The following is a 21,937-nucleotide window of genomic DNA, read 5'->3' as shown; positions in this document are numbered from 1 at the left end:
GAAGTTACGAAGCCATACATTTTCTAACTTTAAATCCTGTCTTGTAATGTTAGTCAGGTAGTCATGTCGCAGATTAAACGCGATTACAAACGAACTTTTTTAGGAAATAAAGTAACCAGTCGTCGATGTATGGGATTAGGAATTAAAATGTTTAGTAAATAATAATATTAAAATAATCAATTGCATGGTTCATCGTATAGTATGTTACTTATTTTGTATTCATTCATTTCCTTATTAATGTTATGAAATGAAATGGAGTAACCAGTTGTCTATGTATGGGATCAGGAATTAAACCGTTTAGTAAATAATAATATTAGAATAATCAATTGCATGGTCCATCGCATAGTAAGTTCTTTATTTTGTATTCATTCATCTAATTTCATTTCATTAATAAGGAATAGATAATACGTTTCTTCCATTTGTATTTATTCATTTCATTTCATTAATAAGACGTATTAATTTTATTTAAGAGAAAGAGGGTAGCTTCTGTAATTGTTTGATATTTCGCATAAAACAAGAATAAAACTAGACATTAAAACATTTTTAAATTCAAAATAAAACTACTTCAAAACAAGACTCAATTTCAGCTTCTATGAAAAAGTAGCACTTGGCCTAAATCTTTCAAATAATTTTTTACAACGCAGGACATACACAGGGTGTCAATCCTACAACAAATTTCTAACAAAAAATTACTCTTAGACATTTTCTTTGTGTCGTCTTATTCTCGAATAGTTTCACTTTTAATATTTTTTCTGTGTTTTCGATTTGACACTCTTTCAATGGCCATAACTTCACTAAATTACAGTGCACTTTAAAATTAAGTATACCATTCGAAAGAGCGTTCAATTTCCCATCTTTCTGATGTCAAACCAAAATTTATTACGTAGATTTAACAAGTGAACAATTAGGTCAAACTTGACATTGTGACAATTTTAAAAAATTTGACTTTTTCTTTATCCGTTTTTCGGTTTTAAATACATAGTTGTTTGGCGGCCACTCCTCAGGAAAAACTTCCTCGAAGTCTTAGCTTTTGAATGGTATTGTCAAAAGAAACTCTAGGGTGTTTTTTAGGGAGAAAATGACGTTTGAATGCAGAAAAGCAGACGTTTTTATGTGAAAATCGACATTTTTCCAGAAAAATCGACTTGTCGCTTTAAGATTAGCTTAACATCGGGTTTGATGTATTTTTTGATGACACTCCTGAGTCTCCACGATTAAGGAAAAAACAGGTTTTTTGACACATTAGTTTTCTTTTTTTTTCAATAAATTATTTTTTTTTCAAATTTAAACTCTTTTACCCGATCTCTTATGCCGAAAACATCGATTTTTTGCTTTGTGAAATCAATCGTGTTGCAATCCCCATATCATTTATCGGTACACCGAGGTAGATTTTGATTAAATAGTCTCTAAAAATGAAAATTCTATGGATACATGTTCAAAAACAATTATTATTCACCTCTCACTCAGGCTCTACACGCGGCTGGGAGAGGCTTGAGGTGTAAAAAATCTGTTTTTTTTTTAATCGTGGAGACACGGGAGTGTCATCAAAAAATACATCAAATCCGATGTCAAGCTAATTTTAACGTGACAAGTCGATTTTTCTGGAAAAATGTCGATTTTCGCCTAAAAACGTCCGCTTTTCTGCATTCAAACGTCATTTTCTCCCTAAAATACCACCGTAGAGTTTCTTTTTTGACAATACCATTCAAAAGCTAAGACTTCGAGGAAGTTTTTCCCGAGGAGTGACCGCCAAACAACTATGTATTTAAAATCGAAAAACGGATAGAGAAAAAGTCAAATTTTTTAAAATTGTCACAATGTCAAGTTTGACCTAATTGTTCACTTGTTAAATCTACGTAATAAATTTTGGTTTGGCATCAGAAAGATGGGAAATTGAACGCTCTTTCGAATGGTATACTTAATTTTAAAGTCCACTGTAATTTAGTGAAGTTATGGCCGTTGAAAGAGTGTCAAGTCGAAAACACAGAAAAAATATTAAAAGTGAAACTACTCGAGAGTAAGACGACACAATGAAAATGTCTAAGAGTAATTTTTTGTTGGAAATTTGTTGTAGGATTGACACCCTGTGTATGTCCGGACTTATACGTAGACATCCTGTACAGAGCGGAATGGCATATAACAAAACATATTTATTTCATTACCATAGATTTATTGAAGTTTAATGCAATCTTTAGATGGTGGTCTAAGACTTTGCACTGTATGTATAATAAAATAGCGGGAAATCTTAATTTTTGAAATTCCCAATATTCATACTTCCTTATATTCATTCATATCATTTCGTTAATAAGACATGTTAAGTATTAGGTTGTAACATATGAAATGTCCGATTTTTAAGGGTAACTTTAAATGAACACAACTTTTTGTCTAATTAATGTATTTAATCGAAATAAGAACTATTAGATTCGATACATTTTTGCCAACGGGTTACAAGTTTTCTGATACCTTTTTGATAAAAATCCAACGTTCTAGTGTTAATGAACCTTAGGACGGTGGCTTCCACATTCGTCCGATTTCTGAAGGTTTTCTCATTGAGGAAGTTGCTTAGATGTTTAAAAAAAAATGAAAATCTGTTGGTGACAAATCCGGAAAGTAAGGAGAACGCGGTAACGTTTCATAGTTTAAGGCGTGCAGCTTGTGCATTGTCATCTGTGCCACGTGCGGTCGAGCATTGTCATGCAGCAAAATTGGCCCCTTTCGGTTGATGATTACCGCTGATTTTTCTCTCAATTTTTCGTGCATTTGATCGATTTCGGTGCAATACTTTTCGGCTGTTATGGTTTGTCCAGGGTTTAAGAAACTATAATGGATTACACCGGCCATTGACCACCAAACCGTGAACATTATCTTTTGTGGGTGTAGAGCAGGTTTCGGCATATGTCGTGGCTGTTCATCTGCATCTAACCATTGTGCAGAACGTCGTCTGTTGTCGTATAGAATCCATTTTTCGTCACATGTGACAATGCGATCCAAAAACGGATGATTTTGGTTCCGAATCAGTAACGAATTGCATATTTCGTAACCACAAAACTTCTGCCGAGCGGTCAATTCGTGCGATACCCATTTATCCAACTTCTTTTTTTCTACCAATTGAACCCAAGTGGCGTGAAATTGTCATGGCACTTACGTCAAATTTTTGGGCAAGTTCTCTAACCGTTCTTCGAGGATTTTCTTCAACAGCGAGTTTCAAATGGTCATTGTTAATGCTCATCTCTGGCCTTCCACGAGGTTCATTTTCAAGGCTTTCATCTCCGGCTTCAAATTTCTGATACCATCGACGAACTGTACGTTCATTTATTGCATCATTGCCAAATGCAGCGTTGATATTTCGAGCAGCTGTCGATGCATTTTTACCACTTTTGCACTCGTATAAGAAAAGGATGCGAAAATCACGAGCATTCATAATGGAAATCAAACAGTAAATTTCTTAGGTTAGATGCACATGCAAAACAAGTGAAGATCGAATTTAACGAAGGAAACTCTGCTCTTGAAGGTACATGTAAAATATCCCTAGAAACTTTAGTATTTTTGGTCATAACAAAATTTAAAGTACCGATAAACCAAAATCGGACACTTTATATGTTACAATCTAATATTATATTAAGAATCATTTGAGAATCCAATAGCGTATTTTCAATGCGTTTCATCTTCTTCAATAATGACCAAAACATCTTATTTTCAATTTCAAGATTCAGTATACGTACGTACGAGAACTCCCGCTTTCAAGTGACAACTTTCACGTTGCATTCAAGTAACGAAATCACCCCTTCCACTTTCCACCTCCTCCTACTGTTTATGTTTATGTAGTGCAAGAAACCCATCGATTCACGCGACGAGAGCCGCAGGCGAGAGCGATCCTTATCGTGCGTCATATCGAATTTCATTTACTAACGAAAATTAAAATTTTTCTATTTATTCTTGTTTGATTTGTAATAATTTTCTCTTCCGAGGTGCATCGATTCACGCGCTCGTATATTTAACAATTCAATTATTAACTGAATCGTTTATTTGAAAAGTGGCCCAAGTATGTCCATTCGTCAATGAAATTTATTGTTTGTTGTTAATTTGAAAAATAGCAAATAGTTTGCTGATAGGTAGATTCGGTGTCATTCATTTTCTAGTGTTCAAAGTGGAAGCAGCTGTTGGTTTTAAACAGTATTATGCACAAGAGAAGTTCAATAACACAAAAATAAACAAAGGGTATAGCCGGATAAGAGGGTCAAAAGTGGCCTTGAGCTAAATTGATCAATGAACATATCAATTAATAGAGTGTTAAAGAAAACCATTTATGCCAAGTTTTAACCCCCGTACCCTTACGGGATGGGTAGCTACAGGGCAAAATGCAATTTACAGTTTAAGTTGCATAGCTTTTGTTGTACTGTATCAAAAATTTTGAGAAATATTACACATATTTTACTTTATGGCGTACATGTTTGTGAATTTTTTCAGAATTTTTCACTCCAAAATGGATTTTTAAAAAATTCGAGAAGTTTAAAAATAATTTTTTTTAATAGAAATTATAAAATTTCCACGTTTATATTTGTACACTGTTAGTGTTTTGTTATGATTATTAATCTACAATTTTTTCAGATTTTTCAAAGTGGTGGAACGATGTTGGAAAAATCAAAAACCGACATTTGTTTATATCATTATCTTAATTTTTCATGTAACCATGTCCATATTGTGACAGTTTTAATTGCTTATTATCGTTATCAATATATAATATGTATATATATATATATATATATATACATAATTTTTTTCAGATTTTTTGAAGAGGCGAATCACATACAAAACTAGCTGGTTATTGTTGCTCGCTTAATTCATATATTTATATATATTCATACATTTATATATATTCATATATTCATGTTTATTTTTTGTGCGATCCTTTACGCGAATAAAAAAAATAAAAAAAAATGTTTGAAACTAGTGTTTTGAAAAGGTCTCATAGCCAGCTTTCATAGTGCATGATAAAATATGAGGTGTTCCGTTAAAAAAATCATGTTGACCTTGACGTGACTGGCCGGTCCTTTGAAGGTCAAACAGACACGATCGTTCAATAGAATTTTCGAAACCCTAAAACATTTCTCTAAACTATTTTTCTCACAAATGTTCCATTTTGGAAATATTTGACTGTTTCCATACTTTTGGAGCACCCTGTATATGTATATACATGTGTTATGCATATGCATACAAATGTAATAATAGTAATATATGTACATATATTATTTCCGTTTACTTATTCGCTCATAAATTTATATTTTCCCATCTAGATTGCGTTATTGAGTTAAGTTTTCTTAAAAAAACTAAAAAACTACTCGACCGATTTAGAACAAAATCTAATCAGCTCTAAGTTAGATTGATACACATCGACTGCATCATCGAGCATTTTGATCTCGCTATTAGTTTTTTTAGAAAACGTTAACGAAAGATTTGATTACATACGTACATACACACATCCATACAAACGCGCGCGCACACGAACAATTTGTTAAAAATAGGGTAAAAATTACTCCAATGACCTTTAAACATGGAGATCTGCTAAGAAATCGATTTTTCATTTTAGGGGAAAATACAATAACTTCCCTATAAATCGGGAAATTAAAAATTCTGAATCGATATGTTCTTACTTTTCGTGCGCAGAGGAGAAATATGAATATGAATATCGTATCACAATATGAACATGGTCACATGAAAAATTAAGGTAATAATATAAAAAAATATCGGTTTTTGATTTTTCCAACATCGTTCCACCACATCTAAAATTCTGAAAAAAAATGATAGATTAATAACCATAACAAAACACTAACAGTGTAAAAACATAAGCGTGGTCATTTCATTATTTCTATGAAAAAGAATTATTTTTAAACTTCTCGAATTTTTTAAAAAACCATTTTGCAGTGAAAAATTCTGAAAAAATTCACAAACACGTACCCTATAAAGTAGACTATCTGTAATTTCTTTCAAAATTGTTTGATACAGTACAACAAAAGATATACAGCTTAAACTGTAAACTCCATTTTGCCCCGTAACTACCCTTCCAGTAAGGGTAAGGGGTTGAAACTTGGAACAAATGGTTCTTTTTTAACACTCTATTAATTGATATGTTCATTGATCCATTTGGCTCAAGGGCATTTTTGACGCCCTTATCCCTTTAGAATTTTTTAGTAGTAAAGTATAAGTAATATTAATGGCGTAGCTACTTTCGGTGTCGAGAATGAAATAAAGATTGAATAATCTTATTGTTAATAATGAAAATCACCTTCAAAGAAATTGTGGTCTTTATATTATGGTGAATATTTATACTCGTTTATATTAGGTGTACAAATAAGTTCGATGCCTTTACATATACTCAGCTGTAATTACATTTCAAATTCAAATTTTTTTCCCGTCCAATCGATGTCTTAAGCTATTAGCTTTACGCTACTAAATTCACTATGTAACTGTAACTTAATTGGTACATGACCTCGAAAAACAATACTTCGCACCATAACGTTTCAGAAAGAACACATTAGACATTGTATTCTTTTTGCATTCATGTTGAAGAAAAATGCTGCTGAGGCTACAAAAATGATTCTCATTCATGCGACATATTCTCCAGACATGGTCCCCTCAGATTACCAACTTTTTCGGTCGCTACAACACCGCTTAGTTGATTCTCATTTCAAATCTTTCGAAGAAGTCGAAAAAAGCATTAATGAGTTCATTGAATCAAAACCACCATCTTTTTATAGAAACGGAATCCGCCAACTACTCGAAATGTGGAAGAAGTGTGTAGAAAGTAATGGTGATTATTTTGAAACATAACGTGTATTCCTTTTTCTTATAAATAAGCATCGAGTATATGATAAGGCACCGAATTTATTTGTGCACCCGATATATATACAAACATCCATTTTTATATATATAGATAATAAATTTCTCACTATTCTATTAAATTTCTTATAATATCTTTATTATTGTGATGGAATGATTACACTAATTTATAGCCAAAATGTACATTCAATGCCACAATTTTTTCTTATGTATTTTGGCCTACTAAACTCGAAAATCGCAAGAAACATTTTTCTGTAGATAGGTATTTTTATATGAATTTTTGAATATTTTTTCGATTTTTTTTCTGACATACCTTCTCATTTTAGGCCATATCTCGAGTTAGAAACATCCGATTGGGTCGCCCAAGACGCCATTTTAAAGGTAATCGAATTTCCAACCATTACTTTTTGCATTGTTTTCCAATCGGTTCAAATTATTTTAAGTGTTACGAACCAATATACCAGGTGTATGCATAAGTTTTTCCGGTTTTTCTAGTAAAAGAAAACACTTAATTTTCAAATGAAATTAATTTTTTTTTTTATTCAAAATACTGGCCATCGGCTTCTACACATTTCGCCCATCTTTCAGGTAGTTTGTGAATACCATGCCAGAAAAACTGCTTGTTTTTTGCAGCAAACCATTCGTCGAGCCATTTTCCAACTTTCTCGGAAATTGTTGAAGTGCTGGTCTGCGAGAGCGTGCCTCATTGATGAAAAGAGGTAATAGTCAGATGGCGCCAGTTCTGGGGAGTATGGTGGGTGTGGAAGAATGTCCCATCCAAACGATTTCAAGGTGTCTTTCACTGCTTTTGCTGTGTGAGACGGCGCATTGTCGTGTAACAAAATTACTTTGCTTCAAGAGTTCATAAATATACAATACCGCTCTGGTCCCACCAGACACAGAGCATGGTCTTCTTGCCGAAGCGATTTGGCCTTGGTGTTGAAGGACCGGCTTCGCCAGGTGAAAGCCACGATTTTTTTCGCTTCGGGTTTTCAAAATAAATCCATTTTTCGTCACCGGTTACAATTCGCTGCAAAAATGATTTCATTTTGTGGCGTTGAAGCAGCATTTCACAAGTGACTTTGCGATTTTCCATTTGACGTTCATTCAAATCGTGTGGTACCCATTCACCAAGTTTATTAATCTTTTCCATTGCTCGTAAACGTCTGCTGATCGTTTCTTGTGACATATGTAATGCTTCTGCTAATCGCCATTGAGTTTGAGTTGGGTCATCATCCAATAGCTCCTGCAATTTCTCGTCTTCAGATTTTTGTGGCCAAACAGAGCGCTCACTGTCTTTCACATTGAAATCACCACTCTTAAATTGTCGAAACCATGTCTCACATGTTCTAATCGATGGAGCGTCTTCACCATATGTTTCCACCAACAAACGATGACTGTCAACAGCCTTTTTCATTCTGATTAAATAAGAAAAGCAATGCGTGCCGCAAATGTTCTTCTTCAGGCACACACCTCGACATGATCAGTGAACGATAAAACAAGGAGGTTAGTTTTTGGCGGACTCAACTTGCGTGTGTTTGTAGTCTAATGATAGACGAACAAAATGAGGTATGAGACAAATGAATACGCTTCGTACTTTTCGCTGATCCCATCTCTTAGTTAAACCGGAAAAAACTTATGCATACACCTGGTATATGAGAAACTTTGATTTTTTTCGGCTAAAATAGAACACGAATATTTCTTCCATCGTCATGAAAAATAGAAATTGTCAAATTATGTCCAGTTTCTTACGTATCTACGTATAGACTGCACTTTTACGAAGAAAACAAGCTTTTGTTGAAGAAAATCTATGGATAAATACCGGAGTTAGGAACAATTGAGTAAAGGTACAAAAATTCCAATTTTACTCTGTTTTTGTATTTGTTTTCCTATTTATATAGGAAACATTTATTTAATTAATTTCGATCAGAAATAATTTCGGCCTTTACTTTGTCTTCTGTTATTCGTCGGGTTCGTTTCTCTGATGAGGAACCAAATGGGTGGTGAAATCATGTTCCTGATGCGCTCTTTTTGAGACATTGACCCAGTTTCATAAAATAGTTTTAAAGACGCAATTGCCATTGAAACGTCACCTGGGAATCCGCAAATCATACAGTCAAAAATGTTAAGGATGGGAAATCCTCCCAAGGCCTGATGTAGTAAACATACATTTTCGTAAAGAGAGTCTGATTGTAAAAACGCGAATTTCAATAAGGGAGGGAGCATAACTGACTGCATTCGCTCTCCTGGAATTGTCATCCGAAAAGTCTTGTTAAAAATTTGTCTCGTTTCTTTCTCTTGGAGATACTGAGACCTAAAGCTTAGATAGATCTTGAAAATTGGCCCGATCGTATAGGCACAGCTTACCGCAGAGGTCAGATTTGCCGTGAGAGAGGACAAGGAAGATTCAAGAGTAGGATAGTCCTCATTTGCAATTTTCAACATTCGAGCGATTCTCTTCACTGTCATCGACACAGGCATGGACTTATAAATTATATATTTTCCATAAACAAAGAGTTCCCTAAAGGCTTAAGTTTCTTCTAACTTCAGTGGGGGTCCAACCTGAGCAAAGTATCGATTCAGTTCAGCTAAGAATTTGTACATAATCAAATCATTCTGAGGCTTACATGAATCTTCCGGAAATCTCAACTGAAGAATTTGATTGTCACCTTGTCCTCGAAGTCTTAATTTAAAGGGTAAGTTTTTTCCGCCGCTAATAGAATGAGCGTTACAGTCCAAACTGTCCATCCTTTCTGTCGGAGACCCTCGATTCCTCCTAGATGACCGTACCAGCAACCCAAGCCTTGCTTTAGTCGCAAAGGAACTTCAGGAGTGAAAGTTGGGAGGTATGATCCGTTCAAGAGATACATAGCAGAGTCTTCAAACATTTCATGAGTTCTTTGAAAACAATTTTCAAAGCCAAGTAATTGATCAAAACTCTTAAATAAGGGGGCTGTTTCTTTTTTTCTCATATTGGAATTCCATTTGGAAAAATCCAGGCTGATAATTATCTGGTCCCGGTAGCGGATAATTCATCATCTATAATTGTAATTTCTGGAAAGAAGGGTAGCCTGTGTTCCGCAAGAAGGGCCTCAGTAAGTACTATGTACATTCGTTTAAACAAGGTCATCAACCCAAAGAGACGCGCCTTTAATTTACCTTCTCGTTCTTTCTCCCTGACCCCTGTTACGAGCCGGAGGGGGCGGCTGCGTAGCCGGGGCTTTACTATTGGAATATGGTTTTTGTTGAGAATAACTATGTGCCTGTAATTTTTAACGGTTTCTGTAGTTGCGCTCGTCAGCGCAGCCGGGGCTTTACTATTGGAATATGGTTTTTGTTGAGAATAACTATGTGCCTGTAATTTTTAACAGTTTCTGTAGTTGCGCTCGTCAGCGCAGTCCCCTCCTTACCGGGGGTCGGTTTTGCCTGAGAAGGACACGGTTTATTGCACCCCCTGACCGTTTATAGTTTTTCCGAGTCTCGGCGGTCAGTTAGCAGAAAACCTCTGAACAAAGAACATCGGTTCTGTTTTGTAAACTACAGTTTATACTTTTAAATATATACTTAAATTAAACTCTGTTGTATTTATTAACTAAATAAATATTCAACAGTTTTGTTAATGGCTTGACCAGTGTTGTTAGGTAACACTGGGTGCCTTGAGGAAGTAGACGCGGAGACGAACCCACGTATGGCTAACGTGGGGAGCCGCAGGAAATGTTAGTATTAGACCTCGTAACGGTTTTTTGATGTACCACGAGTGGCAAAGGTACACTTTAGTGGGTACTGGACTGGGTATTATAATTGATCAACACTAATTAAAAATGATTATATATATTCTGATATGCACAGGGATTTACAATTGTTATAAGAGTAATTGTCGCGGTGTACTAATGATAAGCTATATTACAAATATGAACTGAATTTAAAATATAGTTTCGATTCCGCGAAGCTGGAATCTAATCCTTCTCGGTTTTCACGAACGCGAGCAAACGGGGGACGACTACAACGACAAAATAATGCCTAACAGTAGACTACGTACTTGTTAGATATATATATAAAGTATTTAATTTTCTCGCGACGCGTGTTCTCTCAAGGTTCTGGGATAAGTGCCATGGGGTCGATCATGGTCCTCTTACCAGAAGGTATGTCACCTTCCCCACTCCGTGGCCAGATCCTCCTAGAACACCCTTATCTCTTTACACGTGCCACGCAGCACTATGACGTTGGGTCATCGACCACGGGACACAACTCTGTTGGCTACCGCCAAAAGAGGTGTATCGAGATCTTTATAGCTTTAACCACAACATCCGCGACTCTTAGAATTCGTCGCGCACCTAGCAATCGGTTACCACCGATTCTCAGCCGATGACAGACATAGATCTCCGTCGTCGGCATCTCGAGACCCCTGAAAAGTAAAGTCGACGTCCGAGGGTACGATGGCCCTCGCACGTGTATCACCCTTACATTCGCACCGACGCTAACATACTGTATGGTTAAGATTTGCTCGAAGGGGACTTGAACCCGATCTCACTAAGTTTTCTCGTGTAGATAGTTCGTAAGAGCACGCACAGACGTGTACAGAACCTTTTCTAGACTTTGACTAGACCCGATATGCCTTCGTCGTCACCCTTTTTATACCCAAAAATCATAGGTCAAGGGGTGGCGGGGAAGTACATTGCACGATTCCGAAATTCGGAGGGACTACGCCTTAGCACATCCGACTCCAAATAAGAAAATTTAGAACAGGAACGTAACACCCCCACTGGTCTTTCGCTATCTGGGAATCCGTATCTGTCAATATGTCGGAGAAATTCTTCAGGATCCTGAATCTCTGATTTCAACCAATTTAAAAGGACAGATCTATCCAGAGGAGTTCCGCAATTATGGTCATTTGTTACAGCCAAAAAGAGATCTCTAATATCACTGTCCAAGACGATTTTTTTTCCGCGATATCCACTAGGTGATTCTTATAGGGTTCCTCGTCTTAAATACGAATCTGAAAGTGAAATTGCTCCATCACCCTTAGTTTTCGAGCAATACGAGATTTTGTAAATACGGTCAATTTTTAGAGAAAACGTAGTACTACATGAAAACTACGAACGCTAGGAAGTTCTATTTAGTCTTAATAGATAGAGGAGTGTTTTCTGAATATGAAGACATATTCCTTTAGAATTATCTGTTCCTTTGAATGCCTGTAAATGAACACCGAAGTTCAAAAAGGGGGCGACGCGAGTACTTTTCACGAAATACTTTTGTATTTTTATGAAAAGTTATTCGTCTAGGTTGAATTTACTATGCATTATTGGATTCTGCAAACATTTCTGAAGAGAAAACCACCCGCGGTAGATGTTGGAACGGTTTCTAGTTCGTACAGATCCAGAAAATATTAATTTAGAACGCACGAATTCTGTTTGCCGGGGCGCAGGCTTCGCTCGTTTTATATCAGTGAATCAGGGCCATCGTCATGCGTTCTGCACAATCGTCGCCACGTGCTTGAATAATAACCATAAAATTCTCGTAACTTGGTTAAAATTCGCCCCACATTGACGAATAGAAAACCATTTTAAAGCTTAATGTTTCTACTTTTCGATACTTTAATCTTTTGTTATTTAAGTTAGTGTTTGGGGGGAAACTATGCTCCAAAAAGAGATTTTTTATAGGTAACAGTTTTCATTAAAAATTAACAATAAAATGTACAATTATAGATTGAATTAATTGTTAAATAATTCAATTTAAATTTAAATAAAGTTTGCTCAATACCAAATTAGCAAAAGTCGAGTAATTGAAGATACAAAAACGGGAAATTAATGATTAAAATTTAAACAGTAGAAAATTGTCTCCGTTTTGTTGAGTTGCAGTATAAATGAAATATTAAAAATAAAGAATTAGTTACCTGGAACATGTAAATGTAATACAAAAACCGATAGCGCGTGGCACCGATTAGGCGAATCCCGTAGCGACGGCCCTGACTGACCGAAACATAGCGAGCAATGGCTGTGTAGCGGCAAAACACCGTTCGTGCGTTCCGAGTTGACATTTTGTCAAACCGTATGGATTAGAACCGTCCCAACATTTGCCGCGGGTGGTTTTCTCTTCAGAAATGTTTGCAGAATCCGATAACGTAGTGTAAAACCGACCTAGGTGAATAACTTTTCATAAAAATACAAAAGTATTTCGTGAAAAGTACTCGCGTCGCCACCTTTTTGAAGTTCGGTGTTCATTTACAGGCATTCAAAGGAACAGATAATTCTAAAGGAATATGTCTTCATATTCAGAAAACACTCCTCTATCTTTTAAGACTAAATAGAACTTTCTAGCGTTCGTAGTTTTCATGTAGTACTACGTTTTCTCTAAAAATTGACCGTATTTACAAAATCTCGTATTGCTCGAAAACTAAGGGTGATGGAGCAATTTCACTTTCAGATTCGTATTTAGGACGAGGAACCCTATAAGAATCACCTAGTGGATATCGCGGAATTTAAAAAAAGTGTAAATTTGTTGGACAGTATATTTAATGATAGTGCCTTGTCAGCAATCAGTTCTATCAGATCAAACTTAGGATCAACTGAGAAAATTTCCTTAAACTTTACTAACGATAAATCTGATCTTTTATATAATTTCGATGTTTCTATGGGAAAACTGACTTTCTTTCATATACGGTGCGAATAACGTTACCTTGAGGTAATTCGGACACATCTAACAGTGGCCAAGCATGTTCCTTGGCTTTATATCGACATATGAATTCTTCTTTGAATTTGTTACTAATTTCTTGAACCATTTTCTGATTTGTAAGTCTAACGGACGTAGCAATTTTCTTCAAAGCACTAGCTCCTTCTAGAGGCTCAATTGTAGGATGGCCCCATATTCTATAAAGTCCATAGAGTTCGACAAGCAGCAAATTTCATCTCGTTGCCAGATTATCTCGACAAGATTTTGAAGTCTGATGATTGCGTCTTGCACCTCGAATTTCTCTCCTAACACTAATCGACACAGAGCACAAAGTTCAAAGTTCAAAGTTCAAAATCAAAGTCCGAAATGCACAAAGTTCCAAAGTCCAAAATCAAAATCCAAAAATGCACAAAATTCACAGCGGATGTCGGCCTTAAACTCCGGCACTGACTCAAAAATCGCGCGAATCCCACTTCTGAAGATTGTAGAAAGTTCAAATAAACGTTGCTTAATCCCGTGCAAAAGTATTTTATTCAAAGTCCTTCGGCGTGCATTCATTGCCAAAGCCAAACGCGAACTGCCTCGTGGCGAGACAGTCGCTAACAATCCGCATCGCCGAATATCGAGACAAGTGCTAGTCACTTGTCTAGGTCGGGCGCCAAAGGTACAGACTGTCCCCAAAAACGCCGACATAATACTGTCTATATTTGAGTTTTGTGTTAACTAGTAGAGTTGTGAAATTTCATCTACTAAAGAAAATTAAAATTTTTATATTTATTCCTGTTTTATTTACTTTATAATAATGTTCTCTTCCGAGGTGCATCGCTTTATTCGTCCTACCCTGTACAATACAAGAAAAACGCAACCGTTGTGGTTTCGAAATTCCGCAAACGTTCTGGTTTCGCTTGCTTAGTCCCTCTATTGAAATTCGCTGTGCACACCGTGCAGATCTGAAACACCGTGTATATCCGCGTTTATCTAACCCACGCGATCGGACAGAATATTAGTCGGTATATAAAATGCATTTGTGATCACGACAGGAATGTAAATGGCGTACTTCAGCACGTCTCTCGCGGGGCCGGCCTCGAATTATCAGCAATAAAGTATCTCGCTGGCGTGTTGAACAAGACATGACCGGCGCGCCGCGCGCCGCGGCGGTAGTGCAAGCACCGCTACATTTGTTGCTGAATGAGCTGGTCGAGCCGCGACGCTGATCGTTGATCCTGCGCAGCTGGATGATAGCATGCTGGCTATAATGACCGTAAAAGATCGTTGGTCTAATATTAAAGGTGCGCATGACGTTCCACTGACCATTAGAGACCGACCGCAACAAAAGGAAACCAGCGCTGTTTCACGGAAACTCGACTCGGGTACAATTAGCTGCGATTTTCAGGGTCACCGTAACATCGTATTTATATATTTAAGGGCCTGTTCTCGGCCGTTTGAAACCTTCTACTACTGTTTCGCTATCTTGATATAGATTGTTAGAGCCGACTGGGTTAGGGTGTATTGGTACGTTTGTCATAAAATACAGCTTATTGTGCCTTATCATTTTATGTTTTCTGTTTGGTAACAGGCTGTGATTATAGCCAGATCATTTGGTTTCGAAAGAGCATTATTGATTTCACTTTATAAATACAGCTGAGACTTCCGTATCCACGCTAATTGCACTAGTTTACAGCCACAATGTATATTCGATGCCATAATTTTTTTCTTATGTATTTTGGCCTTCTGAACTCGAAAATCGTAATGAAAAATTTTTCTATGCGTACGTTTTTTTTAATATAAATTTTTGAATTTTTTTTCGATTTTTTCTGAGAACTTCACATTTTAGGCCATATCTCGAGTTAAAAGCGTCCGATTTGGTCGCGTAAGATGCCATATTAAAGGTAATCGAATTTCCAACAATTGCTTTTTGCATTGTTTTCCAATCGGTTCAATAGTTTAAGTATTACGAGCCAATATATATGAGAACCTTCGATTTTTTCGGCTAAAATAGAACAAGAAAATTTCTTCCATCGCCATGGAAAAATAGAAACTGTCAAATTATGTCCAGTTTCTCATTGTCTACGTATAGACTGCACTTTTACGAAGAAACCAAGCTTTTATTGAAGAAAATCTATGAATAAATACCGGAGTTAGGAACAATTGAGTAAAGGTACAAAAATTCCAATTTTACTCTGTTTTTGTATTTGTTTTCCTATTTATATAGGAAACATTTATTTAATTCATTTCGATTAGAAATACGATTAGAAATAATTCAATTTTTCAATATTCTACTTCAACAGCAATTAGCATTATTAAGGAGAAAAATAGGTTTAGGCTTAAATAGCCCGAAAAGAAAAGTTGCAAGCTCAAAACGGAGGATATAAAGATGAAAAAGGATTGCTATAAGGTAGCGGAGTCGTTGATTAACAAATTCATAGTTTAAATCCTTGAACTTTCTGATTTCCGTATTTTCTTACCAAACGCGTTTTTTTCGACTTTTTCTGAGTTTGTTTACATTCTAGCCCAAAATCTTTTTAACCAATCATTTTAGAAATTAATAGGGTTTTTATATAATTAGACTCTATACGAATCTAAATTTAAAGTAATATCATTGTTTAAGGTATTTTTTTTATTATAGAAGAAGTTATGAAGTGACAAGATATTACACTCTTTTATTTCAACACCTTTAAAAATGCAATTTGCAATTTTGTAGAGGTTAGGTTCATATAGAAGAAAGAAATGCCTCTAAAGTAAATTTGAAACTTTATTGGTTTCGAACGAAAACTATGGCTTTCAAACTGTACACAAATTGTTATATCTTATACTGTCCTTCGATGGGTGGCAGCTGATACCTTCTACATTTTCTGAGGAAATACTTCAACAAAATAACAATATTTATTTCAATATATGGATAAAGTATTCTCAAAGTTTTAATAAATTACATATATATTATAATATAATATAATATGTTATATTTCTGAATCGCTAATATATATAATATAATGTATATATATAATATAATATATACTATAATGTAATAATATAATATTATATATATTTAATAAATTATATATGTTCCTTTCGTGAGAAAAAAATTGATACATATTATTAAACAAATATACTCCTAAAGATATTTCCCTTTTTAAACGAATTTGTCTAAATCTAATCCATATTAATCAGCTGGACAATATAATCGAGCTAATAAAAAATTAAGATACACGCTAAAAAAAATTAGATTTATTAACATCATTAAAAATAAGACAAGATTCAGAATAATTAATCTTTTTCTCCGATTGTAAAATCGGAATTTAAGAATCTCTCTTTAAGAATCTCTTTTTATTACTGTATAACGAACTATTTATTAATCCTGTACAAAAAAACAATTTTCACAAAACAGAAACAACAAAAACGCCAGATAAAAATATGTATAGTATAGTATACAAGTTTTGTAAAATTACTCCATTCATCTAGAATGAATTACTATGAAATTGTCGCTTCAACATTGTCAGTGACGTTTTTATCATATTTTAAATGAAAAAATCTGTGAACGATGGTGATATAAAAATAAACAGGTTTAATTAAATACTAGGTAATGGAACAAAAGAAAATAAGGGCAATAATAATAAAAAGACCAAGTAGTAATTGCACTAATTAATACGATAATAAGATAAAATCTCACAAAATAGCGTCATACGATTAAACTTTTCTTTAAATTGACCTATTATTATTTAATGGAAACCATCTAGAAGCAACTGTAAGCTCCGACGAATTATCGTTGTGCGGAAGTTTTTGATATTTATTACAACGAAAATAACGAAAGATCGCTGTAAAAAAGTTAAACATAATTTCATTACTTTATTACACGGTTCGGCCGTGTAAAGAAGCGCAAAAGCAGTCTGCCGTCACCTGACCAGGAAACATTATCGTAACTTCGCCGCCGATAAACCTACTGAAATTCTGCGATACACGTTCGCCTGGCCGTTGGTTTCCGAGTAGAGAGGAAAGCCAGGAATTGATACAAGCGGACGGGACAACGTTAACATCGCGCTTTAATTCCTGTTAGAGTCGTAATTACCCACTCGATTCAGAAATATGACATTAAAGTTTGCTTTTGTGAAAAATGTCATGAAAAATTTTATGGTGATTGTGGACTTGCAATTAGACACACGTTTTAGAATCGTAACCATTCAGGAAAAATGGAATGTATGTGTTATATTGTGGATTTGAAATGATCGGTTGGGTAGAAATAAAATTAGACGCGGTTATAGAAACGAACGAATTTTAATAACTTGTCGGTTAAATAACGAACGAACGAACGATTGGCGGATTTACGCCTCGAGCAGAACACCTTGTTTCAACGTGGTGCCGCATTGTTTCCTTATGCACGCAATTCGGACGAGCTATACAGGGTGTCCCAAAAATGGTGGAGGTCCTTGAAAGGGGTGGTTCGGGAGGTGATTTGAAACAACTTTTTTCTTAGTGAAAATGTTGTCCGAGCTTCGTTAAGGAGATATTAACGGAAAACACTGACCAATCAGAGCGCGAGTATACCGGTGGAGCGCCCGCAGTAGGCGTAAGTTACGCGCTGGGCGGCCGCGCTCATACGCTACCGCGGCCGCTACAACGGTATACGCGCGCTCTCATTGGTCAGTGTTTTCCGTTAGTATCTCCTCTACGAAACCAAGGACAACATTTTCGATAAGGAAAAAGCTGTTTCAAATCACCTCTACCCTGTATACATTGTAACTGTATGCAATATTGCTCCCCCTTCCCAAAACAAATACATCAAATCCTCTCCGACAGTATTTCCACGTAGACAGTATACATGTATACAGGGTGTCCCAAAAATGTTGTAACGCCTTAAAAGAGGTAGTTCGGGAGGTGATTTGAAACAATTATTTGCTTAGCGAAAATGTTGTCCGAGGCTTCGTTGAGAAGATACTAACGGAAAACACTAACCAATCAGAGCGCGAGTATGCCGGTAGAGCAGCCGCGGTAGCGTATGAGCGCGGCCGCCTAGTGCGTAGCCTCCGCTCCACCGGGATACTCGCGCTCTGATTGGTCAGTGTTTTCCGTTAATATCTCCTCAACGAAGCCTTGGGCAACATTTTCGCTAAGGAAAAAGTTGTTTCAAATCACCTTCCGAACCATCCATTTCGAGATGTTACAACATTTTTGGGACACCCTGTATAAACAGAGTAGAGGTGATTTGAAACAACTTTTTTGGTAAAATTGTGTTATTTCACAAGTAGCCCGCGGATCTACACTCTCTGTCCCATAACTAACCGGAATGGCTTTGAAAATAAGAGAACTAATTAAAAAATCTTGACATAAACATTTTGTTTATTCAAAATATTTTCCCTCAGCCGGAATACAACGATTTGCACGTTCATAAAGTGCATCAAATCACTTGTTTATGTCCATAATTAGAATGATGTTCATATTGTTCGTCGTTGTTTGTTGAATATCTTCAACTGATGTAAAGCGGCTTCCTTTCATCGCCAAATGCAATGTAGGGAATAAAAAATAATCGCTGGGATTCAAATCGGAAGAATATGGAGGATGTTGAAGTAAAAAAATTTGTTTTTTGTTAAAAAAAAATCGGTGATGATTGATGATCAATTGGTGCTATAGTTGTGCACCCATGAAATATCTATATTACTATCATTAGTTGTCTTAAATAAATGTTATGTTCGCCATTTTATCATTGCTATAATATATTAGGTTGTCCCAAAAGTTGCTTTCGCTTTATTAACAAGTAATACATGCACAATATTTTATGTTTTATGTTACATTACTGAATTGTGCACGATTCATTTTGCTCCATTACTCTTACAACATGAATATCTATGAAATTAGATTACTATTATATTCTATTTCTATAAAAATCTATTTCTATTTCTAGTCTATTTATATAAACACGACCACATAAAATAATTGAGTGCAACTCGCGAAAGAAACTTTCGGGACAACCTAATATATTTTGCCTCTTTCACATGATACTATTAAAAATTAGAAAGTTCTCCAACTTATTTGCTCTCTTGGAATCTGTGACTGAGGAAAAATTAAAAGTTATTTTTCTTTATAAATAAATGGTAAGTTTACTTTAGAAAGGCACAGAATTCATTTCTATACTTCATACTTTATTTACATAGATCAGCGAAAATAATAGAAAATTCATAGATATTACACAGTTAGTAGTTACAAATAAACAAACCTTTTTATTCATTAAGGTTTAAAGAAATTGGAAACAGTTATGAAATTTCAACCATTGAAGCTAAAAAAATATGTAACTAAACAAAAATATAGCGCAGTAAACAATTTAATCGACAGACTAAGGAAAACCTTAGGAAGAGAAAATCAAATAATTTGTACATTAAAATAAAGCATTCCTCGTTTGTCAACCGTAATTGATAATAATGAAAAACATACAAAATAGTATAGTACACGTACATGTACATATATCTATATATAATCATAGAAACTTACTATTAACGATATTTTAGTCCAGATAGTTTCGTCACTTGCTTCAATGTTTTAAATATGATACCTTATATTTTATTTAAATTCTTGATTTTTTAAATTTTATTATTTTAAATGGTGTACGTATTTATAAAAAACTCATTGCTGTTATACTATATAGTTTTAATTTTTTAAATTATAATGTTCTTTTTCGACTCCCTGACCTTAAAACTTTGTTTTGTCAGCCACTATAGATATATTAATCCAGGCTGACATTAATTTCTACATACTGTCACTGATAATAAGTACATAAGTAAATATATTTCTGTAAGTAGGTATTGGAATTAAAAAGAATATAATATGCTCCCGGTGGATGAAGTGTTAATATGACTTGGCGGTCATGTCTGTCCATTAGGCGTTCTTTCTACTTGCGATAGTGTGTGTTGCATGGAAGATGGGAGAAATTAAAAGTAACAGTTACTGTGTTGTTAATAAATTTGATTAAACTACCGAAGATCTCCAATGTAATTCTTCGTGCAGTGAAACATGATACAGTGAATTTCGAGAATAAGATTTTTATTTAAACATGTTATATAACAGGTAATGCACTCTGCTTATACCTTCATAATCTTGAACTGATGCGAACGTGTCCCGTGAAAGTTAAAATTTAAATATGAAAGAGACACTGATTGGACATCGCTGCGTAATACAAGTTTTACTTTCTCGGTGCATACGCACAGAAACTAAAATTAGTATTTAATTATGCGTCATTTGTTAACGTATAATTCTTCGCAATTCTATAAAAATGAAAGGCTGAATAGACTTTGTGTCATATTAATGTAAAAAACGAGATCGATACTAAAACGCCAAATTGTAACAATTATTTTCTTTATATCTAACACTTTTATATTATCTACTTCGTATATAGCTTTTATTTCCAAACAAAAACACTGCTTTCGCTTACTCTATTTTCATGGTACTGCAAATTGAATTCTTTTTGTTCTATCTATTTCATTAACATTAATTTTTCTTGCAACAATGTGTACTTCAATTGTAAAATAAATATTTGTAAAAATGATACTCGTTAAAACATTTAAAAAGAATGTTCTTTAAGAATCTCTTTTTATTACTGTATAATTAACTATTTATTAATTCTGTACAAAAATACAATTTTCACAAAACAGAAACAACAAAAACGCAAGATAAAAATATATATAGTATATATGTATAGCATAGTATACGAAATAGTTTTGTAAAATTATTCTCAAATCTAGATAGTTTAGAATTCTTGGCAATAGAACGCTAAGAAACATCTCGAGTTGCTGGTAAATACCAGAAAAAAAGGCCTCGAGTGCAAAGGGCTAAAATTCAATCTCAAAAGTTATCACACATTCATCTTTAATGCAACTCCATTGTTGGAACAGACTATTTACAACTCCGAGAGTAACAGATCCATTTAGATATTCCTCTTTTAGGTCTCGGCCAAGTGCACTGGACTATTTTCGTCCCACAAAGTTCTTGGGACTAATTTCCGACAACTTATGTTGACATTTTCTCTGTACTCGACGCCGCGAGATTATCTCGCCAGATGATCTTACAGGGGCTGCAAAAATCTACCGGTTGATGTCCCAACAGCATCACCCTCTCGAAATATTCAGTCTTCATCGTTCCAACTGTAACCCGTTCCTCATTTCTCTAAAGAGTATTGTGCCAACTCAAGAAATGCAGCAACACAACTTCATTTTTTTAAGATGGTTTGGTAAAAAATGATAACAGTTCCATAGACATATGAAAGTATAGACCGAGCATAAACTGCTACTACAGGGTGTCCCAAAAATGTTGTAATTACTTGAAAGAGGTGGTTCAGAAGGTGATTTGAAACAACTTTTTTCTTAGCGAAAATGTTGTCCGAGGTTTCGTTGAGGAGATATTAGCGGAAAACACTGACCAACCAGAGCGCGAGGATACCAGTGAAGCGCCC

The 21,937-nt window shown here is 35.1% G+C and overlaps 1 protein-coding gene and 1 long non-coding RNA gene across 3 annotated transcripts in view; one reads left to right on the top strand and one right to left on the bottom strand.

The window, feature by feature from the left end:
• The window catches only part of LOC128894441 (uncharacterized), a 72,116-nt gene that overhangs the window by 21,020 nt on the left and 29,159 nt on the right, over positions 1-21,937 (top strand). The window lies entirely within an intron of this gene.
• LOC128894425 (protein Wnt-5b-like) overlaps positions 1-21,937 on the bottom strand; it is a 93,975-nt gene that overhangs the window by 43,072 nt on the left and 28,966 nt on the right. The window contains exon 1 of one of the 2 annotated variants that reach the window (XM_054156151.1): positions 17,349-17,367. The exons of the other annotated variant lie outside the window; for it this stretch is intronic. The gene's annotated coding sequence lies outside the window, so the exon portion shown is untranslated. Of the gene's footprint in view, positions 1-17,348; positions 17,368-21,937 lie in introns of those variants that run through there. 2 annotated transcript variants of the gene reach the window in all.

This window comes from Hylaeus anthracinus, unplaced genomic scaffold, assembly GCF_026225885.1.
Source record: "Hylaeus anthracinus isolate JK02 unplaced genomic scaffold, UHH_iyHylAnth1.0_haploid 3, whole genome shotgun sequence".
Classification (NCBI taxonomy): Eukaryota; Metazoa; Arthropoda; class Insecta; order Hymenoptera; family Colletidae; genus Hylaeus; species Hylaeus anthracinus.
This window is presented reverse-complemented; position numbering and strand designations above follow the sequence as displayed.